Source organism: Microtus oregoni, unplaced genomic scaffold (genome assembly GCF_018167655.1).
Source record: "Microtus oregoni isolate MIOR12 unplaced genomic scaffold, Mior012 000001F_ref0000356, whole genome shotgun sequence".
NCBI classification, from domain to species: domain Eukaryota; kingdom Metazoa; phylum Chordata; class Mammalia; order Rodentia; family Cricetidae; genus Microtus; species Microtus oregoni.
The window spans coordinates 40,057,637-40,084,230 of record NW_024543060.1 but is presented as its reverse complement, the minus strand read 5'-3'; positions in this window follow the sequence as shown (position 1 = coordinate 40,084,230).

Sequence of the window (26,594 nt, the reverse complement as noted above, 5' to 3'; positions counted from 1 at the left end):
ACGGACACTGTATTCTTTTAAACACTGCTTGGCCCTTTAGTCCTAGCCCATACTGGCTAATTCTGTTATCCCGATCAACCCATCTCTAATAATCGGTGAGCACTGGTCTTACCGGGAAAGGTTCAGCATGTCTAACCTGGCGGCTTGCTTCATGGCGTGTGTCTGCCCAGGAGCGGGGCATGGCGTCTCTCTCAGGCATCTGCTCCCTAGAGGAGAGCTGTCTAGACCCTGAGCTCACTTCCTCTTCCTCCCAGTATCCTTTTCTGTTTACTCCTCCCACCTATCCTCTAACCAATAAAATGGGCCAAGGCAGTTCCTTTATTAGCCAGTGACCTTCCTCCATCATTTCCCCTTTTTCGGTTTAAACAAAAAAAAAAAAAAGGCTTTAACATAGCAAAATTACATATAACAAAACAGTTATCAAGTAAAAGTTACAATAATCTTTATCATAACTAAGGAAAACTATAACTTAACTCCATCAAAGACTCCAGAAAGATATAATATTACCTAAGTAAACAAGAACTAAGAAACTTCAAACTCTAGAAATGACAAAGACATCTCGCTGCCTGGACAGTCACCCAAAGTTCTTTTGTACCGTTGGGGCATCCATCTTCAGCCTTCAGGCCCATTGTATCCAGCAGACATTTCCATAAAGCAGGAAAAGTCAAAGTCAGTTCAGTCACTATCTGTTGTGTCCTGCAGAATGTCTCGCAGACTCTTTCATGAATTAGGAACCCCGAAAGATCATCTCACCTTAGGCAAGTTCAGTAGTCCTCTCTCTGCGGGTTCTCTGTGTCCAGTTTATGCAATAGTCCAGGCAAGAGCAGTTTTTTGCCCAAATGGCTATCAAACTCCATAAGGATCCTCTTCAATGACCATCTTCCTCTTGAAGTAGATTGGTGCTGCCAGGAGCAGAGTGTCTCATTGTCATGAAAAGTCCTAAATTATTAAAACATTTAAAATGCCATATTCTATAATCTTTGAAAAATATGAAGAATGCCTATCTAAAATATATCTATGTACATCTAGAAAATCTTAACTAACATGACTACAAACTTGACTATTATGATTATCTATTAACAATCTATATTTCTAATTATCCATTACATTTTTAAATGAACTACACAATCACAGTTTCTTAATCAAGATCAGAAACACATATACATATAACAAAATTGACCTTAAATCACTAAAACAAAATCCATATCAATGTAAATTATTCATATCTCTATCATATCCCCCTTTAAATATAAAAGAACATTTATAAACAATATTTGGGAATATGGGCGCAGTTATTTCTCTCCAAACTGCTTCCTGATGAATGGGGGCATCGTTAATTAGGTCTTTCATGGTATAACCTGTGTGCTAGTTTCATCTCAGTTGGCAGTTGAGCGAAGCAATTTTTTGAAGGAACCATTCAGGAGGACGTGGTCCATCATACCAAATCAGAATAGAAGAAATGAACAGCGTCTCATCCTCTGTGAAAACAAAATAAGAAACTCCTTTCCAAAGCATCATGTCCTTAGATCCAAATTTCAAAGTCAAGGCATCAAAATATCTATGTTGGATTAGTTCAGCAGCGTTTATAAATAAATATCTTTTAGCATCTGTTGCTCCTTCCTCAGCATTTAAATAATTCAAAGAGAGCAGAATAGCACACAGTATATCTCTGTGTATTTTCCATCTTTGTACAGCTTTGTTTTAACCACTATTTCGTTTATTTTTACTTTTAACTTTTTGCTTTTTGAGACAGGTTCTCTGTATCTTTGACCTGAAGTAACTCTGTAGACCAGGCTGTCTTTTAACTCTCAAAGATCCACCTGTCTCTGCCTCCCAGGCATTTGGGATTAAAGGTGTACACTACTACACCTTGAACTCACAGAGATCTGTTTGTCTCTGCCTTCTAGGCACTGGGATTAAAGGCGTGTGCTACCACACACAACAACTCTCTTCCTTTTTTTATGTTTTTTACTTTAAGAACTTCAACTTTTAGTCTGCATATATTTTTAACACACTTTAAACCATTCAGAAATTTTCTCTGTCTTTGAATCTCTCTTTACTGTATATCTCTCTTTTTCTGACCACATGAGTCTTTAATTTACCAAGCGATATCAGTAGGATTAAAGGCGTGGCTTTGCCAGCTAGATCCAGTCCATTCCTTAGCTTTCCAGCCTCATGGCTGAGGTACTGGCTTTAGCCAGCAAGCGAGCTTCAGCAGCCTGTGCTTGCAAACCGCACAAGCCGCCTGCGTAAAAGAGTCAGAGTTTGCCCTGGCAGGACGGCCCAGAAAGCCTGCATTTTTAAACGGCGCAGCTTTTTTCCTGTTATGGCTGAAAACTGACAAGCTTGTGTTCAGCTTTTCGTCAACACCGTTTAAGTGTTTCGTGGCAGGACCTCTTAATGAGCTGCAGGCTTTGCAGCTAAAGCTGAGTCAGGAAGCCTCTCTTAGATGAGGCGCTTGCTTGCCTCTAGCAAGCAGAGCAGACCCGAGAACACAGCGAGTCTAGTTGCCATCAAACAAATTGTAGCACTTTACTCCAAATGCTCTATTCAAAAGCTCTGTCTCCCGCAGGAGCCAGACAGAGATCTCAATGGCGGCACAGCCCCAGGAAGTCACGCTTTAAAATGACACAGCGTTTTTTCTGCTACTGTTGCCGAATCAGGAAATCTCTACAGCACGCCACCAACAAACAGCAAAAATCTGTGTTAAACTCTCGCTCCGTTATTGTTAAGCCTTCTCAGGTTTTTTAAGTGGATTTAGCCCATCACGTGGGGCGCCATATGAAGTAATAAGGGCGGCGGAGGGGCTGCGTCCCCAGCACCCCAGCCGCCTGCCCGGCTAGCTTATGCCACGAAATAATTACACGGACACTGTATTCTTTTAAACACTGCTTGGCCCTTTAGTCCTAGCCCATACTGGCTAATTCTGTTATCCCGATCAACCCATCTCTAATAATCGGTGAGCACTGGTCTTACCGGGAAAGGTTCAGCATGTCTAACCTGGCGGCTTGCTTCATGGCGTGTGTCTGCCCAGGAGCGGGGCATGGCGTCTCTCTCAGGCGTCTGCTCCCTAGAGGAGAGCTGTCTAGACCCTGAGCTCACTTCCTCTTCCTCCCAGTATCCTTTTCTGTTTACTCCTCCCACCTTTCCTCTAACCAATAAAATGGGCCAAGGCAGTTCCTTTATTAGCCAGTGACCTTCCTCCATCATTACACCTGTCATAATGGCTAAAATCAAACAACAGAAATGACAGCTCATGCTGTAGAGAATGTGGAGGAAGGGGAGCACTCCTCTGTGTCCAGTGGGAGTCCAAACTTGTACAGGCACTTTGGAAATCAATATGATGGCTTCTCACAAAACTGTGAATCAATCTACATCAAGTCCCAGATATACCACTCCTGGGCACATACCAAAATATTCCTTTATACTACAAGGGCCTTGCTCAGCTATGTTCATAGCAGCTTTATTCATAATAGCCAGAAACTCAAATCAACATAGATGTCCCCCAATGGAAGAATGGATAAGGAAAATATGGTACATCCATGCACTGTGATATTACTCAGTTGCTAAAAACAATGATATCATGAAATTTACCAACAAATGAATGGAAGTAGAAAGCAGTCATCCTCAGTAAGGTTACCCAGACCCAGAAAGACAAATATAGTATGAACTTACTCATAAGTTCTACAAGCTATTAGTTTTAAAGAAGAAGATAATTATGCTGTGATCCACATACTCAGAGAGGCTGCCAGTAAGGGGGAATTCTAAGGGGAATGTAAGGATCTCTCTCCAAGAGAAATAAAACATATTTCCCAGATGTAGGGTAAAAGGGCCTGTCAAAGAAACCTACCCTGGCCCTGAAAACAGAGCCATGAAAAAAATAATTTAGCCCTGAACCCAGAAGTAATGACATGCACCCTGATCTGAAACCAAAGCCAAGGAAACACACTTTGGCCCCTGAGTCAGAGCCAGAGAAAAAAATGTGCTCCAGTCCTGAAATTAGAGCCAAATGCTTCAATGGGACAGTGAAAGAAACACACTTTGGCCCTGAAACCAGAGTCAGTTCTGTCCCTGACTAAGCAGAAAACCAACCAATCCCTGAGCATGAGATCTTAGTGAATCTGAGCTCAAGGGACTGAAATATGACAATCCCCGCCCTGAAAATTTTCTCCCTGGAAAAACTGTGCCCCTAAGATGCCCTATAAAAGCCATGAGCCTGTTCAGTTTGTTGCTACCTTCTTCCACCCTGACAGAGGAAGCCATTCTACAATTTTCTTTCTCAGTCACCCTTCTGAACTTTTCCCTCCCAATAAATCTGTCAAATAAGGTTTGGGTGGGACTTCCTTTGCCGGAATGGAACAAGGAGCAAAGTCACAACTTTTCAGCAGGGCAGAGCAGATCAGGACCGGGTTATAACACTTTCACTGAAGAAACCTTCACCTAGCAGAGCTGAGTTGTTAACACTCTGGGAGACTGAGTCAAACCATCACAATGTCCCTGGGAAAGCCCTCTTCTGCCAGAGCAGAGCTGTTACAGTGGGGGAGCCTTTCCCTCAAGCAGGGCTGCAGCGGCTGTGAACTATGGCATTCCTTGGCTCCCAACATCCAGAAGACTTTTCCATTATAGCTGTTAACACGAGTACTCCTTGGTTCCCGACTGCCAGGATCTCTTTCCATCTGAGGTTTAATGATTACATCAGATACTTTTAATTTTAGATTCTATTGTCCTACCTTGAAGAGAGATTTATTGATACTTTCGAATCTCACAGAATCACAGCTTTGGAGACTCATTTAAGAGGCTCTGGGTTTTTATACCAGTCTTTCATGCTCATCAGTGTAAGGTACAGCAGATTTCCTTGTTATATCAGTTTAATGACAGGCCTCAAAGTATGTAAGTCTTTCACTTAAATGTTTATTTGGTTTTCCCAGAGAACAACTCCATGCTTGTTTGGTGTCCTCATCTTTATTGAGTTCTGAAACATATTTGATAAGAATATAATTGAAACAGATGAATTAAATGATTTGGTTTTACAAAACTGTCTTTTACTTGCTTTGCATTCATTTATTTATTTATTTATTTATTTATTATTTCTGTCTCCTCCCCGCCACCGCCTGCCATTTCCCTCCCTCTCCCCCAGTCAAGTCCCCCTCCCTCATCAGCCCAAAGAGCAATCAGGGTTCCCTGCCCTGTGGGTAGTCCAAGGACCACCCACCTCCATCTAGGTCTAGTAAGGTGAGCATCCAAACTGCCTAGGCTCCCACAAAGCCAGTACGTGCAGTGGGATCAAAAACCCACTGCCATTGTTCTTGAGTTCTCAGTAGTCCTCATTGTCCGCTATGTTCAGCGAGTCCGGTTTTATCCCAGGCTTCCTAAAATGTCTTTTTTGTTTTCTTTTTTGTTTGTTTGTTTGTTTTGTTTTGATTTGATTTTGAGACAGGATTTCTCTGTTCAACCCCAGGAACTCGCTCTGCAGGCCAGACTGGCCTCAAACTCAGAGATCAGCCTGCCTCTGCCTCCCCAGTACTGGGATTAAAGGGGTGCGCCACCACAACCTTGCTAAAATGTCTTTTGATTCCATTCCTCTCTGGTTTAAGACATTATTTCAACTCTGGTTTTAGTAATTGTCCTTTATGTGAGGTTGCTACTTTCTGTTTCAGCTCTATAAGATCTTTACCTAACTAGGAGAGCTGGGGGCCATTGCTCAAATTCATGCCGCAAATGGAGACATCATTGCCCAGGTAACATCATGAAGCAAGCCTTTGTGTGTGTGAGCTTGGATCTGCATCCCATCCGTTTCCTCTCTTCAACATGACTTGAATGCCGCAAGTGCTAAAGACTACCATAAACACATGGCTAAAGCCAAAATCCATGCAAAAAGACAAAAAACAAAAAACAAAAACAAAAACAAAACAAAACAAACAAACAAACAACAAAAAAAAAAACCTCACAGCTCTGGGCTCACACTTGTAATCCCGACACTGGACCTACAGAGGAAGAAGGATCATCAAATGTTCACAGTCCTTAGCCATGACAGTGAGCTTTGTATTTCTGACTGTAAACAGTGTATCCTAAAGAGTTAGTCTTCAGCTGCACAGTGGTGGCCCATGACTTTAATCCCATGACTTTAATCCCAGCACTCGGTAGACAGAGACAGCTGGCTGAATTATCTGAGTTCCAGGCCAGGGATACACAAAGAAACCAGTTCTGGGGGTGGGGGGTAGGGGGGGATTAATCTTCAAGGTCAAGTAGTGATTCACTTCTTTAATCCAGTAACTAGGGAAGCAGAGGTTAAGAAGCAAGTGAATTTCTGTGAATTCCAGGCCAATTAAGGCTGCAGAAAACCAAAACCCAAACAAAAAAGAATTAATCTTCACAGAGTTACTAATCTTACAGGATTTTTTTAAAAATAGTTTGCCTGATGTCCTCCTCTCCATTTGTTGTTAATTTTGAGACAGCACCTCCAGCTCAGATATTTATTTAGTTATGAAGACAGGTATGTCTAAAAGTGGCCTACTAAGTTTTCTCTCGCTAACAGAGTTTACACCTAGAAACTTCTGACTGGACTAGAAAGAAGACAGTGGGTGTGATCTTGGTGGCCCACCTAACTGCACCTAGAAGCAACTCAAACAAATTCCTGAGCACTTTAATGTAGGGCTCTCTCTCTCCCTCCACCCCTTACCTTTTCCACTTCCCCCGACTCCCAGACCTCCAAACTTGTTCTGAGACAGAACTGACCAGTGTTCTTTCCACGTACCCACCCCCACCCCACCCTTGCCCCTGGGCACTCAGATACCTTTGGCTCTATTCGGAATAAAGGTGCGTGCTACCACACCCAGCCACCAAGGATTTTCATTGGAGGCGGGAGACAGACCCCACCTAAATGTGGGCGGTACCTTCCCCGTGGCAGTACAGATAAAAGGAAGCGCTGGAAGGAAACCTTCCTTTTAGGCCGCTTACCCTTCCTCGTGTTGGTAAGTTGCCCTATCCAGCAACTCGGCCTTCTTTAACCGATACTGGGACCAAGTTGTTTGGGGGATTTCAACAAAAACCAAAGACTGAAAGACCATAGACACCAGTATAACTTCCAGCCTTCGATGCCAAATTGGAAATCTGCTGGGAAGTCGAGTTTCCTGAACTAAACAACTCCAGGATTGTTGGCGTCTCCAGAATAAGAGAGACATTGATGTTTTGACTTCCCTGATATATCCTGATTTGTGAAGTCAAGACTGCTTCTACAGAGTTTAGGCCATGGCACATATGAATCAGCACCAAGACCCCAATTTTTACAACACTGAACAAGAGGAAATAAAGGTGGAAATCGAGGATGAGCAAGAGACTGCGCTGGCAGAAGAAAGACTCAGTGTCGGTGAAAGTGCACTAGGCTTCTTCGTGGAGGAACCCCGGTACCAAGGTATCCCATACCAGCAGGGTGATATAAACCTTGTGATCTGCATTAGTATTTACATCACCAACCCGAACCAGGGGAGCTACAAAAGTCCAGGACAGCTACAGTTGGAGGGGAAGGAGACCTCAGTTGCCAGTATCCCACAACCCGCCGAAGTCCCAGAGTGGGCTCAAGTCCCAGAATGCACTCAAGTCCCAGAGTGCTCGCAAGTCCCAGAGTGGGCTAAAATCCCACCGTCTGCCGGAGTCCCACATCCACGGAGGAACACTCGACCACGGATCCGCAGGGGCGTCACACCCTGGCAGCTGAGCGAACTGGAGGGAGTTTTCGAAGATAATCAGTACCCTGGTGAGATCACAAAGAGGGACCTTGCAAGGCGCCTGTATATGAAAGTATCCGAAGTGCACTGTTGGTTTAAGAAGCGAAGAGCTAAGGATAGGAAAAATCAAAGATTACAAATGGTCAAGGGTGCCTCTGATGGTACTCAAAAGATCTCTCACTAAAGCATTTAGAGGAGACCTGGACTGCCATGCAACTCCAGGTGTTATTACTGCTGACCTTTTCTCTTCTGCAGTAAAGATAGGTAATTAGTTCAAGGTCAGCAATAGCTGATAGGCAGACCCTGATTTAGAATATACCAGAAAACTAAACCAAACAGAACAGAATAATGAAATAAACACAAGAGTCTAATAGTCTGTAGACTTAGAAGACCAAAGGGAAAAAAAAAATAGTAGAGAGAGAGCTACTATTGAAAACAAAGAGAAACTAGAAGATTCTTGGCAACCAAGCTATATTAAAAAGGATTGTTTCAGACTGAGCCCTTCCCTGAGCAGGGCAGGTTCTTAGCTGGAAACATGCCAAAGCTCCACGGCGTTCAATATCATAAGGCAGCTTTTTCTGAAGCCAGAAATCTGATCCAAGACTGCCGATCACACAGCATCTGAGCTCAGAGGTTGTGTGTCTGGAAGACCCTTGCTCTTTGTGTCCCGCAGTACAGCTGTTGGGATTTCAGAGTCTCTGCAACATCTTAAGAGTTTGAGGCCAGCCTGGTCTAGAAGAGCTAGTTCCAGGACAGGAACCAAAAAGCTACAGAGAAACCCTGTCTCGAAAAAAAAAAAAAAAAAGGAAAGAAAAGAAATGAAATGAAATGAAAAAAGAGTGGAGGAAGTGAGCTAAGTGTGCGATTTCCTCTGACTTATGACCAGGATGTTCTTTCTTCCCAGGTCCCCCCATATCCAGACTTTTTTTTTTTTCACAGAGGGCACAGTTGCTTTGATCTCAGGGATGGCCCCGCGGATGTTAGCACTGTTCGTTCTCCCTTTTCTCCATGTGTTCAGCTCAGCAGCCAGAAGTCCGAGCACTTCTACTGCAAGGAAATCCAAACTCCTGCTTCTATTTCAGAACCATGGCTATAAGGTTCAAAGTCAAAAAGTACCACTGTTTGGCTCCTTTCCCCTTGTGGCTCCTCAGCACAGATGCTCCCTGGGTCCTCTTCATCCTGCCCTTTCCCAACCTTGGGAAGATCTGTTCTCCATCAGGAGAAAGAATTGGGCCTTTTTTTTTCCATTTGGACGAGTTTCTGGTGTGTATTAGATTCAGCTTTAGCTGAAGATTATATCACACCATCTAAATGAAGACAGCTACTATCCTCAGAGTTTCATGCTATCCTTCTGCAAAAGCAAGAGCCAAGTAAAATCTCCTTTGTGTACAAACAAGGATAATTTTCAGGCCTTTCTAATTCCAAGCTAGACTGAGCTTTCTTAAGTTTGTCGTTGAGAAATGTCCTTGTGTGGATAGGAACATGTAGCTCCTTTTCCTCACTGAAGAATTTGCCCTTGCCCTAGACAGAGACAATCACAGAAAACTACACACTGGTCAAATACAGAGTTCTGATGCCTCCTCAGTGGGTCCACCTACAATAGAGCTCCTGCACCCAAGACTCAAGGAACATGAGGAATCAGAAAGCTTGTCAGAACCAGTGGAGTAGGAAGTCTACTGTGAGACTGTGTCTCCCAGAATGACAGGAAACTTCTCCCATGATGTCACACGAGGACCTGAACATGAACCCTGCTAGATATGGTAACTCAGAAGGGCAAACTTGCATGGTTGTCAACCCTAAGCAAAGACTAAAGGCAACCAGTGACTGCAGAAAAAAGGAGAATTTTATCTCCCAGGATGAGTCCCTAACTGGTTGTCCAATGCAAAATACTTAGCCTTAAAATTATGTACATACAAGATTTTTGTACTTATGTATATGTAATAAATGTAGTTAAACAAAAAGAAGCCAAGGGGCCATGGATTTGGAAGGGACTGAGGGGTAGGTGTATGTGAGGGGTTGAAAGGAAGAAAGTAAAGGGAAGAAATAATGTATTCATATTTTAATTATAATAAACGAATAAAAATCTTTTAAAGAGAAACTTGAGTCTGTCTAATTCAAAACAAGGCCTGTTTCCTCCATGGAGCAAGGCACAGCTTTGCTGTGACCAGAATAGTGAAGTCATGGCAGTGATGTACTCTTTGAAACAGTGTGTTTCTAGAGTGTGACCTTGATAATGTGGCTGCAGCCTGTGTTAAGAAATGTAACCAGGATAGAGCTCATCTAAGGTAGAAGATACTTAGTTGTAAACCTTAGTCTTTATGTGCCTCATCAGGGAGGTCTCTTGCTGGCGTTTGGAAGAAAATATGTCTAGAATTCAATCAATGAAAAGGGACAGAAGACAAAATGGCTGTGGTTCAATAGAAAAATAGACCTATGAGGATTTTAGAGAATTTACTTTGTGTGTGATATAGTGCTGAATTTTTACTGCCCCTCCCCTCTTTATTTAGTTTTTACTTAATTAAAAATTTCCATCTCCTCGCCTCCTCCCATTTCCTTACCCCTCCTCCCACTCCCCTCCCCATCCTTCTCCAGTCCAAAGAGCAGCCAGGGTTCCCTGCCCTGTGGGAAGTCCAAGGTCCTCCCTTCTCCATCCAGGTTGAGGAAGATGAGCATCCAAACAGACTAGGCTCCCACAAAGCCAGTACATGCAGTAGAATCAAAACCCAGTGCCATTGTCCTTGGCTTCTCAGTCAGCCCTCATTGTCAGCCACATTCAGAGAGTTCGGTTTGATCACATGCTCCATCAGTCCCAGTCCAGCTGGCCTTGGTGAGCTCCCATTAGATCAGTCCCACCGTCTCCGTGAGTGAACGCACCCCTCGCAGTCCTGACTTCCGTGCTCATGTTCTCCCTCCTTCTGCTCCTCATTTGGACCTTGGGAAGCACAGTCCAGTGCTCCACTGTGGGTCTCTGTCTCTATCTCCATCCATCGCCAGATGAAGGTTCTATGATGATATGCAAGATATTCATCAGTGTGGCTATAGGATAAGGCCAGTTCAGGCTCCCTCTCCTCTGCTGCCCAAGGAACTAGCTGGGGACATCTCCTTGGACACCAGGGCTCCCCTCTACAGTCAAGTCATTTGCCAACCCTAAAATGGCTCTCTTAATTAAGATATATACTTCCCTGCTCTCATATCCACCCATCCCATTCCCCCAAGCTCTCCCCATCCTCCCCTTCTCACTTTTCTCTCCCCATCTCCCCTTACCTCCACCACACCCCCACCCCCAAGTTCACAATTTTTGCCTGGCAATCTTGTCTACTTCCAATATCCAAGAGAATAACTATATATTTTTCTTTGGGTTCATATTCTTATTTAGCTTCTCTAGAATCACGAATTATAGACTCAATGTCCTTTATATATGGCTAGAATCCACTTATGAGTGAGTACATACCATATTCATGTTTTTGGGTCTGGGTTACCTCACTCAGGATAGTGTTTTTTATTTTCGTCCATTTGCTTGCTAAATTCAAGATGTCATTGTTTTTTATCGCTGAGTAAGTAGTCTAATGTGTACATGTGCCACACTTTCTTTATCCATTCTTCCATTGAGGGGCATCTAGGTTGTTTCCAGGTTCTGGCTATTGCAAATAATGCTGCTATGAACATAGTTGAACAAATGCTGTTGTAGTATGATTGGGCATCTCTCGGTATATTCTCAAGAGTGGTATTGCTAGATCCTGGGGTAGGTTGATCCCGAATTTCCTGAGAGACCGCCACACTGCTTTCCAAAGTGGTTGCACAAGTTTGCATTCCCATCAGCAATGGATGAGTGTTCCTCTTACTCCACATCCTCTCCAGCAAAGGCTAGCATTGCTGTTTTTTATTTTAGCCATTCTGACAGGTGTAAGACGGTATCTCAAAGTTGTTTTGATTTGCATTTCCCTGATCGCTAAGGAGGTTGATCATGACCTTAAGTGTCTTTTGGCCATTTGAACTTCTGTTGAGAATTCTCTGTTGAGTTCAGTGCCCCATTTTTAAATTGGGCTAATTAGCATTTTAAAGTCTAGTTTCTTGGGTTCTTTATATATTTTAGAGATCAGACCTTTGTCTGATGCCGGGTTGGTGAAGATCTTCTCCCAGTCAGTAGGGTGCCATTTTGTCTTAATGACCGTGTCCTTTGCTTTACAGAAGCTTCTCAGTTTTAGGAGGTTCCATTTATTCAATGTTGCCCTTAATGTCTGTGCTACTGGGGTTATGCGTAGGAAATGGTATCCTGTGCCCATGTGTTTTAGCCTACTTCCAACTTTCTCTTGTATCAGGTTCAGTGTGTTCAGATTAATAGTGAGGTCTTCCATCCATTTGGACTTGAGTTTCGTGCATGGTGATAGAAATGGATCTATTTTTCATTCTTCTACAGGTTTACATCCAGTTATGGCAGCACAATTTGTTGAAGATGCTCTCTTTCTTCCATTGTATACTTTTAGCTCCTTTGTCGAAAATCAGGTGTTCATAGGTTTGTGGGTTAATATCCGGGTCTTCTAATCGATTCCATTGGTCAACTTCTCTGTTTTTATGCCAATACCAAGCTGTTTTTATTAATGTAGCTCTGTAATAGAGTTTGAAGTCAGGGATGGTAATGCTTCCAGAAGTTCCTTTATTGTATAAGATTGTTTGGGCTATCCTGGGTTTTTTGGTTTTCATATAAAGTTGATTATTGTTCTGTCAAGGTCTGTGAAGAATTTTGTTGCTATTTTAATGGAAATTGCATTGAATTTATAGATTGCCTTTGGTAGAATTGCCATTTTTACTATGTTGATCCTACCCATCCAAGAGCACGGGAGATCCTTCCATTTTCTGGTGTCCTCTTCAACTTCTTTCGTCAATGGCTTAAAGTTCTAGACAAATAGATCTTTCACTTTCCTGGTTAGAGTTACCCCAAGATACTTAATGCTATTTGTGGCTATCGAAAAAGGTGAAGTTTCTCTGATTTCCCTCTCTGCTTCTCTATCCTTTGTGTATAGAAGGGCTACTGATTTTTTTTGAGTTGATCTTGTAACCTGCCACATCAGTGAAGGTATTTATCAGCTGTAGGCCTTTGGTAGAGTTTTTGGGGTCACTAATGTACACTATCATATCTGCAAATAATGAAAGTTTCACTTCTTCCTTTCTGATTCGAATCCCCTGATCTCCTTATGTTGTCATATTGCTATTACTAGAACTTCAAGAACTATGTTGAAGAGATATGGTGAGAGTGGACAGCCTTGTTTCTGATTTTAGTGGGATGGCTTTGAGTTTCTCTCCATTTAATTTGATATTAGCTGTTGGCTTGCTATATATTGCTTTTATTATATTTACGTATGATACTAGTATCCCTAACCTCTCCAAAATCTTTATCATAAAGGGGTGTTGAATTTTGTCAAATGCTTTTTCAGCATCTAATGAAATGATCATATGTTTTTTTTTCTTTCAGTTTATTTATATGATGGATTACATTGATAGATATTCGTATGTTGAACCAGCCCTGCATCTCTGGGATGAAGCCTACTTGATCATAATGGATTATTTTTAATGTGTTCTTAGGTTCTGTTTGCCAGAATTTTATTGAGAATTTTTGCATCGATGGTCATGAGTGAGATTGGTCTATAATTCTCTTTCTTGGCTGGGTCTTTGTGTGGTTTTGGGATCAGGGTTACTGTAGCTTCATAAAAAGAGTTTGCCAATGACTCTTTTGATTCTATTATGTGAAACAAAATAAGGAGTATAAGTATCAGCTCTTCTTGGAAGTTCTGATAAAATTTTGCATTAAAACCATCAGGTCCTGGGCTTTTTTTGGTTGGGAGTTTTTTGTTTGTTTGTTTGTTTGTTTGTTTTTTGACAGCTTCTATTTCCTCACAATTTACAGGTTTATTTAAATTGTTCACCTGGTCTTGATTTAATTTTGGTATATAGTACTTATCTAAAAACAAGTCCATTTCTTTTACATTTTCTAACTTTGTGGCATATAGGATGTTATAGTAAGACCTAATGATTCTCTGAATTTCCTCAGTGTCTGTTATTAGGTCCCCCTTTTCATTTCTGATCTTGTTAATTTGCATGTTCTCTCTCTGCCTTTTGATTAGTTTGGATAAAGGTTTGTCAATCTTGTTGACTTTCTCAAAGATCCAGCTCTTTGTTTCATTGATTCTTTGGATTGTTTTCTGTGTTTCTATTTTGTCGATTTCAGCCCTCAGTTTGATTATTTCCAGTCTTCTACTCCTCCTGGGTGAGTCTGCTGCTTCTTTATTTTTCTTTTCTAGAGTTTTCAGCTGTGCTGTTAAGTATCTAACGTGAGCTTTCTCCCTTTTTTAATGTAGTGCTATAAACTTTCCTCTTAGCACTGCTTTCTTAGTGTCCCATAGGTTTCGTTATGTTGTGTCTTTATTTTTGTTGAATTCAAGGAAGACTTTAATTTATTTCTTCCCTGACCCAGGAGTGGTTCAGTAGTTGACTGTTCAGCTTCCATGAGTTTGTAGGTTTTCTGGGGGTAGAATTATTGTTAAATTTTAACTTTATTACATGGTGATCAGAAAAGACACAGGTGGTTACTAATATTTTTTTTGTATCTATGGAAGTTTTCTTTGTTACCGAGTATGTGGTCAATTTTCAAGAAGGTTCCATGAGATGCTGAGAAGAAGGCATACTTTTTCCAATTTGGGTGGAATGTTCTATAGATGTCTGTTAAGTTCATTTGATTCATTACCTCCATTAATTCTCTTATTTCTCTGTTAGGTTTCTGTATGTTTGACCGGTTCATTGGTGAGAGGGGAGTGTTGAAGTATCCTACTATTAGTGTGTGGGGTTTGATGTCTGCCGTAAGTTCTAGTAATGTTTCTTTTACATAAGTGGGTGCTTTTATATTAGGGGCATAGATATTCAGGATTGAGACTTCATCCTTATGAATTGTTCCTGTTATGAGTACAAAGTATCCATCTCTTCTGATTGATTTTAGTTTGAATTCAATTTTGTTAGATATTAGTATAGCTACACCTACTTGTTTCTTAGGTCCTTTTGATTGAAAAACCTTTTCCCAACCCTTTACTCTGAGTAAATGTCGGTCTTTGTGGTTGAGGTGTGTGTTTATTGTAAACAGCAGAATGTTGGATCTTGGTTTTACATCCAATATCTCAGCCTGTGCCTTTTTATAGGTGAATTGAGTCCATTGATGTAGTAATAAGAAGTGGCAGGGCTGCATCCCCGGCACCCTGCCGCCCCCACGGCTAGCTTTACCCAAAATAATTACACGGAAACTGTATTCTTTTAAGCACTGCTTGGCCCTTTAGCTCTAGCCCTTACTGGCTAATTCTGATATCCCAATCAACCCATTTCTAATAAACTGTAGCACCTGTCTTACAGGGAAGATTCTAGCCTATGTCCATCCTGGGTCGGATCGCGTGCATCTGCCTGGGAGCTGGGAGCATGGCGTCTCTCTGAGGCGTCTGCTCCCAAGAGGAGAGCTGTGGAGTCTGAGCTCACTTCCTCTTCCTCCCAGCATTCTGTTCTGTTTACTCCTCCCACCTATCTTCTAACCAATAAAATGGGCCAAGGCAGTTCCTTTATTAACCAATGACCTTTCTCCATCATTTCCCCTTTTTCGGTTTAAACAAAAAAAAAAAAAAGGCTTTAAATTTAACATAGCAAAATTACATATACCAAAACAGTTATCAAGTAAAAGTTACAATAATCTTTATCATAACTAAGGAAAACTATAAGTAACTATTCTTAACTCCATCAAAGACTCCAGAAAGATACAATACTACCTAAGCAAACAAGAAAAAAAGCAACTTTTAAAACTCTAGAAACGACAGAGAGATCTGCTACCTGGACAGTCACCCAAAGTTCCTCTGTACCATTGGGGAATCCATCTTCAGCCTTCAGGCCCATGGTATCCAGCAGACATTTCCATAAAGCAGGAAAATTCAAAGTCAGTTCAGTCACTATCTGTTGTGTCCTGCAGAATGTCTCACAGACTCTTTCATGTATCAGGAACCCCGAAAGATCATCTCACCTTAGGCAAGTTCAGTAGTCCTCTCTCTGCGGGTTCTCTGTGTCCAGTTTATGCAATAGTCAAGGCAAGAGCAGTTTCTTGTCCAAATGGCTATCAAACTCCATAAGGATCCTCTTCAATGCCCATCTTCTTCTTGAAGTAGATTGGTGCTGCCAGGAGCAGAGTGTCTCATTGTCATGAAAAGTCCTCAGTTATTAAAACATTAAATGTCCTATTCTGTAATCTTTGAAAGGCATGAAGAATGTCTATCTAAAATATATCTCTATATATCTAGAAAATATTAACTAACATGACTACAAACTTGACTATTATGATTATCTATTAACTACCTATATACATTACATTTTTAAATGAACTACACAATCACAATACCTTAATAAAGATCAGAAATACATATGCATATAACAAAATTGACCTTAAATCTCTATCAATAAAACAAAAACTATACTAATGTAAATTATTCATATCTATATCATATCCCCCTTTAAATATAAAAGAACATTTATAAACCTTTTTTGGGAATATGGGTATAGTTATTTCTCTCCAAACTGCTTCCTGATGAATGGGGGCATCGTTAATTAGGTCTTTCATGGTATAACCTGTGTGCTAGTTTCATCTCAGTTGGCAGTTGAGCGAAGCAATTTTCTGAAGATGTTCACAACAACCCTTCAGGAGGGCGTGGTCCATCATACCAAATCGGAATAGAAGAAATGAACAGCGTCTCATCCTCTGTGAAAACAAAATAAGAAACTCCTTTCCAAAGCATCATGTCCTTAGATCCAAATTTCAAAGTCAAGACATCAAAATATCTATGTTGGGTTAGTTTAGCAGCATTTATAAATAAATATCTTTTAGTATCTGTTGCTCCTTCCTCAGCATTTAAATAATTTAAAGAGAGCATAATAGCATACTGTATCAAAATTCTCTGTCTATTTTCCATCTTTCTGCAGCTTTGTTTTAACCCTATTTTGTTTATCTTTACTTTTAACTCTTTGCTTTTTGAGACAGGTTCTCTGTATCTTTGACCTGAAATAATTCTGTAGACCAGGCTGTCTTTGAACTCTCAGAGATCCGCCTGTCTCTGCCTCCCAGGCATTCGAGATTAAAGGTGTATGCTACTACACCTTGAACTCACAGAGAACTGTTTGTCTCTGCCTTCTAGGCACGGGGATTAAAGGCATGTGCTACCATACCTTGAAGTCACAGAGGTCAATCTCCCTCTGCCTTCCAAGTGTTGGGATTAAAGGTGTGTACTACCACACACAACAACTCTCTTTCATTTTGTACTTTTAAGAACTTTTAACTTTTAGCTTGCATATATTTTTACACATTGTAAACCATTTAGAAATTTTCGTTGTCTTTGAATCTCTCTTTACTGTATATCTCTCTTTTTCTGACCATATGAGTCTTTAATTTACCAAGCAATATCAGTAGGACTAAAGCAGTGGCTTTGCCAGCTAGATCCAGTCCATTCCTTAGCTTCCCAACCTCATGGCGGATATACAGGCTGCAGCCATGTTTATAGCCACAACTCTATGGCGTTTCAATGTCCCTGCCAGCCAGCGAGCTACAACAGACAACACTCAAGTCCTCTCTCGGTAGCCGGCCCTCCTGCCTCAAATAGTCAGATTTGCCCTGGCAGGACAGCCCAGAAAGCTGGCAATTTTAAACGGCGCAGCTTTTTTCCTGCTATGGCTAAAAACCGAAAAGCATGCATTCAGCTTTTCATCAACACCATTTAAGTGTTTCGTGGCAGGACCTCTTAATGAGCTGCAGAGTTTTGCAGCTAAAGCTGAGTCAGGAAGCCTCTATTAAATGAGGCGCTTGCTTGCCTCTAGCAAGCAGAGTAGATCCGAGAAATTGTCACTATCAAGAAAACATGCTTTACTCTTTCCCAAGCTTTTTCAGGCTTTCTGTGGATTCAGTTGTCCACGTGGGCGCCAACTGTAGTAATAAGGGCAGTGGGGCTGCGTCCCCGGCACCCGGCTGCCCCCACGGCTAGCTTTACCCAAAATAATTACACAGAAACTGTATTCTTTTAAGCACTGCTTGGCCCTTTAGCTCTAGCCCTTACTGGCTAATTCTGATATCCTGATCAACCCATTTCTAATAAACTGTAGCACCTGTCTTACCGGGAAGATTCTAGCCTATGTCCATCCTGGGTCGGATCGCGTGCGTCTGCCTGGGAGCTGGGCGCATGGCATCTCTCTGAGGCGTCTGCTCCTGAGAGGAGAGCTGTCGAGTCTGAGCTCACTTCTTCTTCCTCCCAGCATTCTGTTCTGTTTACTCCTCCCACCTATCTTCTAACCAATAAAATGGGCCAAGGCTGTTCCTTTATTAACCAATGACCTTCCTCCATCACATTGATATTAAGTGATATTTTCTTCTTTTACTTTCTGTAAGGCTGGATTTGTGACTATATATTGTTTAAATTTGTTTTTATCCTGAAATATTTTGTTTTCTGCATTGATGGTGAACAAAAGCTTGGGTGATTATAGTAGTCTGGGCTTGCATCCATGATCTCTTCTTTTCTGCAGCACATCTATTCAAGACCTGGCTTTCATGGTTTCCATAGAGAAGTCAGGTGTAATTCCGATAGGTTTACCTTTATAAGTTACTTGACTATTTTCCTTTGCAGCTCTTAATATTCTTTCTTTGTTCTGTATGTTTTGTGTTTTCATTATTATATGGTGAGGGGATTTTTTTTTTTGATCCAGTCTATTCGGTGTTCTGTATGCTTCTTGAACCTTCATAGGAATATTCTTCTTTTCAATGCTAGTATGATACTCTTGACAAGATGTGCAGTGGATAGCAAATTAAATATCTCCATTAGTCATATTATCTCAAATATAATCAGTAATTTACTTAGTATTGTGCCACTAAAATATAATGCTTAATAATTTGTATATTAGCTACAATAATGAAAACTGATATTTCTCATTTATATTTGTTTTAACAAAATAAACCATATAATATATATTTATTAGATTAGATGTATTAACTACAGCTACAAATTATGGTATTTGACACTATTTTAATTTTAAATAGCATAAAGCTTAGAATATTAACTTATTATACATATTATTATACCTAAATATTGCATTAGATAATGCTGACTATACTCATTTCCTGTTTTAGAAAGTTGATATTTAGATATTTTAAAAGGTAAGTATATTCTGATTATAAATAATTATGATTTAATTTATTTTCTTTTTATAAAAGAAAGAAAGATGAATTTCATAATTATATTTTTGTGGATAATTACCACAAAATAACTTTTTATGTGTTAAAATATTTAAAGGAAGCCAGCTAGATTATTTAATTAGTAAAAGCATTTGCTGACAAAACTGATATCTGATTTCAAATCCAGAGAACCAACCACATGATATTAGGTGGAAACCAACTCCTATAAATTTCCTTCAACCTTAGAAAGCACTTCATGGCAAATACTCTGTCATAATATAAATATAATAAATATAATATAAATACTATGTATATTAATACATAAATGAAACCTAAATAAAGCAGTCTCAATAAAAATTTCAAAGCGTCTCTTACGTGATTTGCATTTTGTTTTAATTCACAGTGAACAGAATTTTATGTGTGATATTTAGTGTTGCCTCATTGTACGCATTTTCACTGTAAAGACAAAAAGTTTTGATGGTTTGTTTGATGTCTCTGATGCTATGATAGCATAGTATAAAATATCTTCAAAACATCACATCAGGTTAAATGACACTACTCGTCAAGGACTGTTTTCAATAACATTCTTTTTAGCAAAAACATCAATAGTGATTCAAAGAAGATATACAGCAATTTATTGTCTAAAAATTTATGTTTTTAAAAAGGCTATAGGCCATCAAATATTTATAAACATAAATATATTTACCTATAAATATATATTCTTATCATTTATTTATTAACTTTATAAAAAATATATTTATATGAATGATTCTTATTAAGCTACCTTTTTCCACACTAAACACTTGAATATAGATAATGCTAATTTATGTGCCCACACCCAGACTGGTCACTGGATCAAAGTGTTAGCAATGTCCAGGCTTTTATACCCTAATGATTTCATTTATTCATGTAGACAGCCATCAGCAAATAAACAAGACTGGTCATGTAACTACAAACTGAAATATTCTAATATGCAACTGGATTATAAAAACAGGCAGCTGGAGCAACAAGATAGGCAATCAAATTGACAGTGTGTCTCTTAGTAAATGAATGTGTGCCACTTGGCAAAGTTAAATAACTAACTGCTGAAATGTTGCAACAAGTTGATGTGGTTATCTCATCCATTCAGAGTCAGCACAATTTACATGAGATAATTGCTCATTTATGTAAGGCAGACAAACATACAGTTTTATAAGCATGGGAACATGAAAAGTATACCTGGGGCATGTATTAAAAGCAAACATACTAATGTAATAACCATTTAGCAAATAAAAAGTTAATATTAATGAATAATACAAAGATTAGATTATGATTTGAAGGATCCCTTTAGCATTTTCATGAATTATGCTAGAATATGCAATTCTTAGAAAAGTTTATTATATTGTATTTCATCTCTATGACCATGTATAATATTGGCTATAATTAAGCAAATATCAATTATTCTCTCCCTTTCCTTGTGAAAAGAAGAGTTCATATATAATATTTATTACATGATGATATCTAATTCCATTCATGTTTCTGTCAATCAATTAGTTCCCTTTTTATTTACTCCTTGATAATTCTCAACTGTGAATATATAATCATTCTCTTTTCCATTGCTCTGCTGATGGGCATTTAGACTGTGTACCAAGGCCATTGTGTATAGTGTCATAAAATGTATGGATGTATTATGATGTTGCATTCCCACTATGTTTCTTTAGGTACACTCTTAGAAATTATTTAACTGGATCATGCAGAAGTTTTAATTTTAGATATTTGTTATGCCTTCACACTGATTTTCACAGTGACTACACTACCTTACACTCTTACCAATGTTGCATAACATCCATTCTGATGACACATATTCAGCATTTTTTTGTTTTACTTCTTTCTATTCTGGGAGTCATTAGAAAGATTCTATATACCTTTGGTTTTCAATTTCAGTGCTGAGAAATTGCATCAATAATACAAACTGAGTCACACCATTTTGTAAAACTATTATCCCAGTCTTTGTATCAATGGTTTGTTCATAGGCTCAGATTCCTTTTGTGGTGTGTGGCAATTCAAAGACCTTAGCAAATGTATGATAATTTTCAATTTTGGTATAATTGCTTCTAGGGAGCATAATTTTGTATAGTAAAGAAATATGCATGAAAATATTAATGATTATATCATGTCATACACAAAAATATACCTGTATGGCTGCATATACATATATTGTTGCACGTACACATATGGTTGTCATACATAAAGATATATCTTTATGATTGCATATACATATATGCATGTATGCACAAGAACATGAGGTTATCCTTATATTTATAAGGGATGATCTTGTCAACTAAAGTGAAACTCTAATATGCAGTTACATTTATACTCACCTGTAAAGTTACATCATTCTCTTACTTCCTTTTAAGAGGATATTTAATGAAGTTTTGATCTGTTTTCAGTTTTGAAAACCTAATATTAAAGTTTTCCCTACATATATACTTAACAAAATATAAATTATATATATAACATATATTATTTATAATTTGTATATTTGATTGACTGCATGCAATATATTTGTATTTATGTCATCTAAATTGCTTAGATTATTTGAAGAGAATCCCTGTACTTTTTTTCTGTGGCATGCACACAAACATAAACACATTTACAAAATGTAATTATTAAACAGATGCTTGTTTTTTTCATAGTTTTGAGAGTATGAATGAAAATGAAGTTAATTCTTTTTCTTTTACCTTCTGTATATGAAAGAATATCTGTTAACGAAAGAAATGTAACTAAATGGAAATTATTTAAAATACTTACAAAGATTACATTTAGCAATCATAATTTGTTAATGAAAAATAGCAGTTTCTAAGTTAGGGTCTCTGACACCCCTTGCCTCCTCACTGCTGGCATTTTGAACAGAATTATTGCATCAGACACAAAATTACATTCTATAGAGAAGAGAACAAATGCAATTAGAAAGCAGTTTGGTATGTCATGAGAGTCATACCACTATAGCATGAATGGGCACATCCTTCAGGTCATGTTGGTATTATTACATGAAGAGTAATCCTACTGCTATGTTTGCTATCCAACAATTTAAAAACTAAGAATTTTGTTCCATGTATGATTTTATATTTTATTTTAGACTGAATAATAGAATTTTTAAATCAGTTTAAAGATATTAAATGATTCTAAATAATAATCAAAATTTAATTAAATTACATTTCTATTATCATTGACATTGTGTCATCTGATTATGAAGACAATGTTCTTAACAAACCATTTGCATGTCACCATCAGTGGTTAACGCTGACCCTACTAAAATCACTTGTTTCTTTAATTTTGTACTGTTATAAAATAATGTGATAGTGTACCTTCAAATCCATGAAAACCCTTCCCTTTAAGGCTGTTCTAATGCTATTCATTACCCATTCCCTTCTAGTATACTGAATCAATCTCATTTCTCAGAGACCCATCTAGTACATGACACTCTGATAAAATGATTTTTGACAAAATAACAAGTATCAGTATCAATTTTACATTTTAAATTATTTTAAGGGCTTTACATAGCAAAATATAAATATATAAAGCCAAAAATAAAATATATAATTTAAATATATTAAAACTTTATATACCAAAAAAAAAAAATAGAAAACCTATCCTAAACATTCCTTCTATCTTCTCTGTCCTGATAGCTTCTATCAGCAGAAAAAAAGTTGATTATGCAAGCTACTTACATTTGTCTGTAATTCTTAGAATTCTTTACAAAATGAAATAATAAAAATATAGCATATATTTATACATATTTAAACAAAATTTGCTACTCATGTACATTTTCTCATGGATCACTAACTCATTTTTTTTAATTATAAGACTTAATAGAAACTTCCACTTTATGCATTCATTTTGCAGTAGAAAATAGGATTATTAATGTCAAAGACATGTAAATATCAGCATTAAAATCTGTGTATAAATGTATCTAATTTCTTTTGAACAAACCCCTAGGGTGCCATTCTGTTGAAGGAGTTGCGGGCTGCATTCCTGCCACCCAGCTCCCAGCCACCTGGCTAGCTTATGCCCCAAAATAATGGCACACAAACTGTATTCATATAAATACTGCTTGGCCCATTTCTATTAATGTGTGTAGCACCACAAAATGCGCTTACCAGGAAGATTCTAGCCTACGTCCATCCTGGGTCAGAGCTTCATCGTGTCTGCCCTGGGGAGCAGCGGCATGGTGTCTAAGCTCACTTCCTCTTCCTCCCAGCATTCTGTTCTGTTTACTCTGCATAATTTTCTGTCCTATCAGAGCCAAGGCAGTTTCTTTATTTAACCAATGGCCTTCCTCCATCATTTCCCCTTTTTTCTGTTTAAACAAAAAGGAAGGAAGGCTTTAAATTTAACATAGCAAAATTACATATAACAAAACAGTTATCAAGCAAGAATTACAGTTACAATATTTACATCTATTTATCTTTTATCGTAATAATGGAAAACTATAACTGTGACTATCTATCTATTCTTCAACTCCATCAAAGACTACAGAAGGATATAATATTGCCTAAGTAAATGAGAAGTAAGCAACTTACAAAACTCTAGAAATCACAGAGACATCTCACTGCCTGGACAGTCACCCAAAGTTCCTCTGTACCATTGGGGCATCCATCTTCGGCCTACAGGCCCATAGTTTCCAGCAGACATTTCCATGAAGCAGGAAATTTCAAAGGCAGTTCAGTCACTATCTGTTGTGTCCTGCAGAATGTCTCACAGACTCTTTCATGAATCAGGAACCCCAAAAGATCATCTCACCATTAGGCAAGTTCAGTAGTCCTCTCTCTGCAGGTTCTCTGTGTCCAGTTTATGCATTAGTCCAGGCAAGAGCAGCTTCTTGCCCAAATGGCTATCAAACTCGATAAGGATACTCTTCGATGCCCATCTTCCTCTTGAAGTAGATTGGTGCTGCCAGGAGCAGACATGTCTCATTGTCATGAAAAACCCTAAATTATTAAAACATTTAAAATGCCATATTCTATAATCTTTGAAAGATATGAAGAATGCCTATCTAAAATATATCTATGTACACCTAGAAAATCTAACTAACATGACTACAAACTTGACTATTACTAATGATTATCCATTAACAACCTATTTACATTACATTTTAAAATGAACTATATAATCACAATACCTTAATCAATATCAGAAATACATAAACATATAACAAGATTGACCTTAAACTTATATCAATAAAGTCAAGTCCATACCAATGCAAATTATTCATATCTCTATCATATCATTTCTTTAAATGTAAAAGAACATTTATAAACAATATTTGGGAACATGGGCACACTTTTTTTCTCTCCAAACTGCTTCTTGCTGTATGGGGTCGCTGTTATTCAGGTCTTTCATGGTATAACCTGTCTGTTATGTTCATCTCAGTTGGCAGTTGAGCAAAGTAATTTTTTTGAAGGTGTTCACAGCAACCCTTCAGGAGGGTGTGCTCCATCATACCATATTGGGGTAGAAGCAATCCGCAGGGTCTCATCCTCTGTGAAAACAAAAGAAGAAACTCCTTTCCAAAGCATCATGTCCTTAGATCCAAATTTTAAAGTCAAGGTATTTTCAAAATATCTATGTTGGATTAGTTCAGCATTTATAACCACATATATTTTATCATCTGTTGCTCTTTCCTCAGCATTCAAACAATTCAAAGACAGCATAATAGCGCACAGTATAAAGATTCTCTGTGTATTTTCCATCTTTGTACAGCTTTATTTTAACACTATTTCATTTAATTTTACTTTTTGAGACAGGTTCTTTGTATATCCTTTTCCTGGAATAACTCTGTAGACCAGGCTGTCCTTGAACTCTCAGAGATCCCTCTGTCTCTGCCTCCCAGGCATTGGGATTAAAGGTGTGTGCTATCACACCTTGAAGTCACAGAGGACAATCTCCCTCTGCCTCCCAAATGTTGAGATTAAAGGTGTGTACTACCACACCCAACTACTCTCTTTCTTCCTTTTTTTTTACTTTAAGAACTTTAACTTTTAGCCTGCATATATTTTTAACACACTGTAAATCATTTAGAGGTTTTCTTTGTTTTTGAATCTCTCTTTACTGTATCTCTCTCTCTTTTTCTGACCTCTTGAGCCTTTAAATTACAGAGAAATATGGGTAGGATTAAAGCCCTGGCTTTGATGGCTGGATCCAGACCATTCCTTAGCTTTCCAGCCTCGTGGCTGAGGTACCGGCTGTAGCCATTTTTATTGCCACAACTCTATGGCATTTCAAGGTCCTTGCCAGCAAACAAGCTACAACACTCAAATGCTCTCTCTGTAGCTGACCTCCTGCCTCAAAGAGTCAGAGTTTGCCCTTGCAGGAATGCCCACAAAACTGGCATTTTAAAACAACTCAGCTGTTTTTCTGCTACTGCTGAAAACAAACAAGCATTCAGTCGGCTTTTATCAACACCATTTAGGTGTTTCATGGCAGGACCTCTTAAAGGAGCTGCAGGGTTTTGCAGCTAAAGCTGAATCAGGAAGCCTCTCTTAGATGAGAGCGCTTGCTTGCTTCTAGCAAGCAGAGCAGACCCAAGAAATTGCTGCTACCAAGAAAACATGCTTTACTCTATTCTTTCCCAAGCTTTCTCAGGCTTTCTGTGAACTGAGTTATCCACGTCTGGGCACCATTCTGTTGATGGAGCTGTGGACTGCATTCCTGCTGCCCAGCTCAGCCACCTGGCTAGCTTATGCCCCAAAATAACAACACACAAATTGTATTCTTTTAAACACTGCTTGACCCATTAATTCTAGCCTCTTAATGGCTAATTCTCACAATCTTGCCTAACCCATATTTAGTAATCTGTGTAGCACCAGTCTTACCGGGAAAGATTCAGCATGTCTGACTGGACGGCTGGCTGCATCACGGCTGCCCTGGAGAAGAGTGTGCATCTGCCTCTCTTCCTCTTCCTCCCAGCATTCTGTTCTGTTTACTCTGCCTACCTAATTTTCTGTCCTATCAGAGCCAAGGCAGTTTCTTTATTTAACCAATGACCTTCCTCCATCATTTCCCCTTTTTCTATTTAAACAAAAAAATAAGTAGAAAGGTTTGATTCAACATTTTGAAAAATTTCCAAATAAGTTTCTAAACATTGGACACTAAGAAAGTCCACAATAGACAGGAACACATCTGGTAAGAGAAGGGATTTGAGATTGACTTACTAATTGTTGCCATCTTATCTCTTTCACATGGCCATCAATCAGGATAACTTCACAGTGCAAGAGCAGAGAGAAAGAAATTTTTACTTTTTTTATTGAAATGGTATCTATCCCAATGTTTCCTCTAAAATGAACAATTAAACTATTTTTTAATGAATATATATCTCAAAATTTTATCATTCTAAGTAGAAAATATGTTTTATTTCCCAGTTGCCCAGACCTGAATAATCACACAGAAGCTTTATTAATCACAATACTATTTGACCAATAGTTTAAGCATATTTCTAGCTATCTCTTACTTCTTAAATTAACCCATTTCTATTAACATGTGTATTACCATGAGACTGTGGCTTACCAGTAAAGTTTTGGCATCTGTCCCGTTGAAAGCTACATGGGGACTTTGACTCTACCTACTCTCTCTATATAACTCTTCCAGCCTGGCTAAATTCTGCC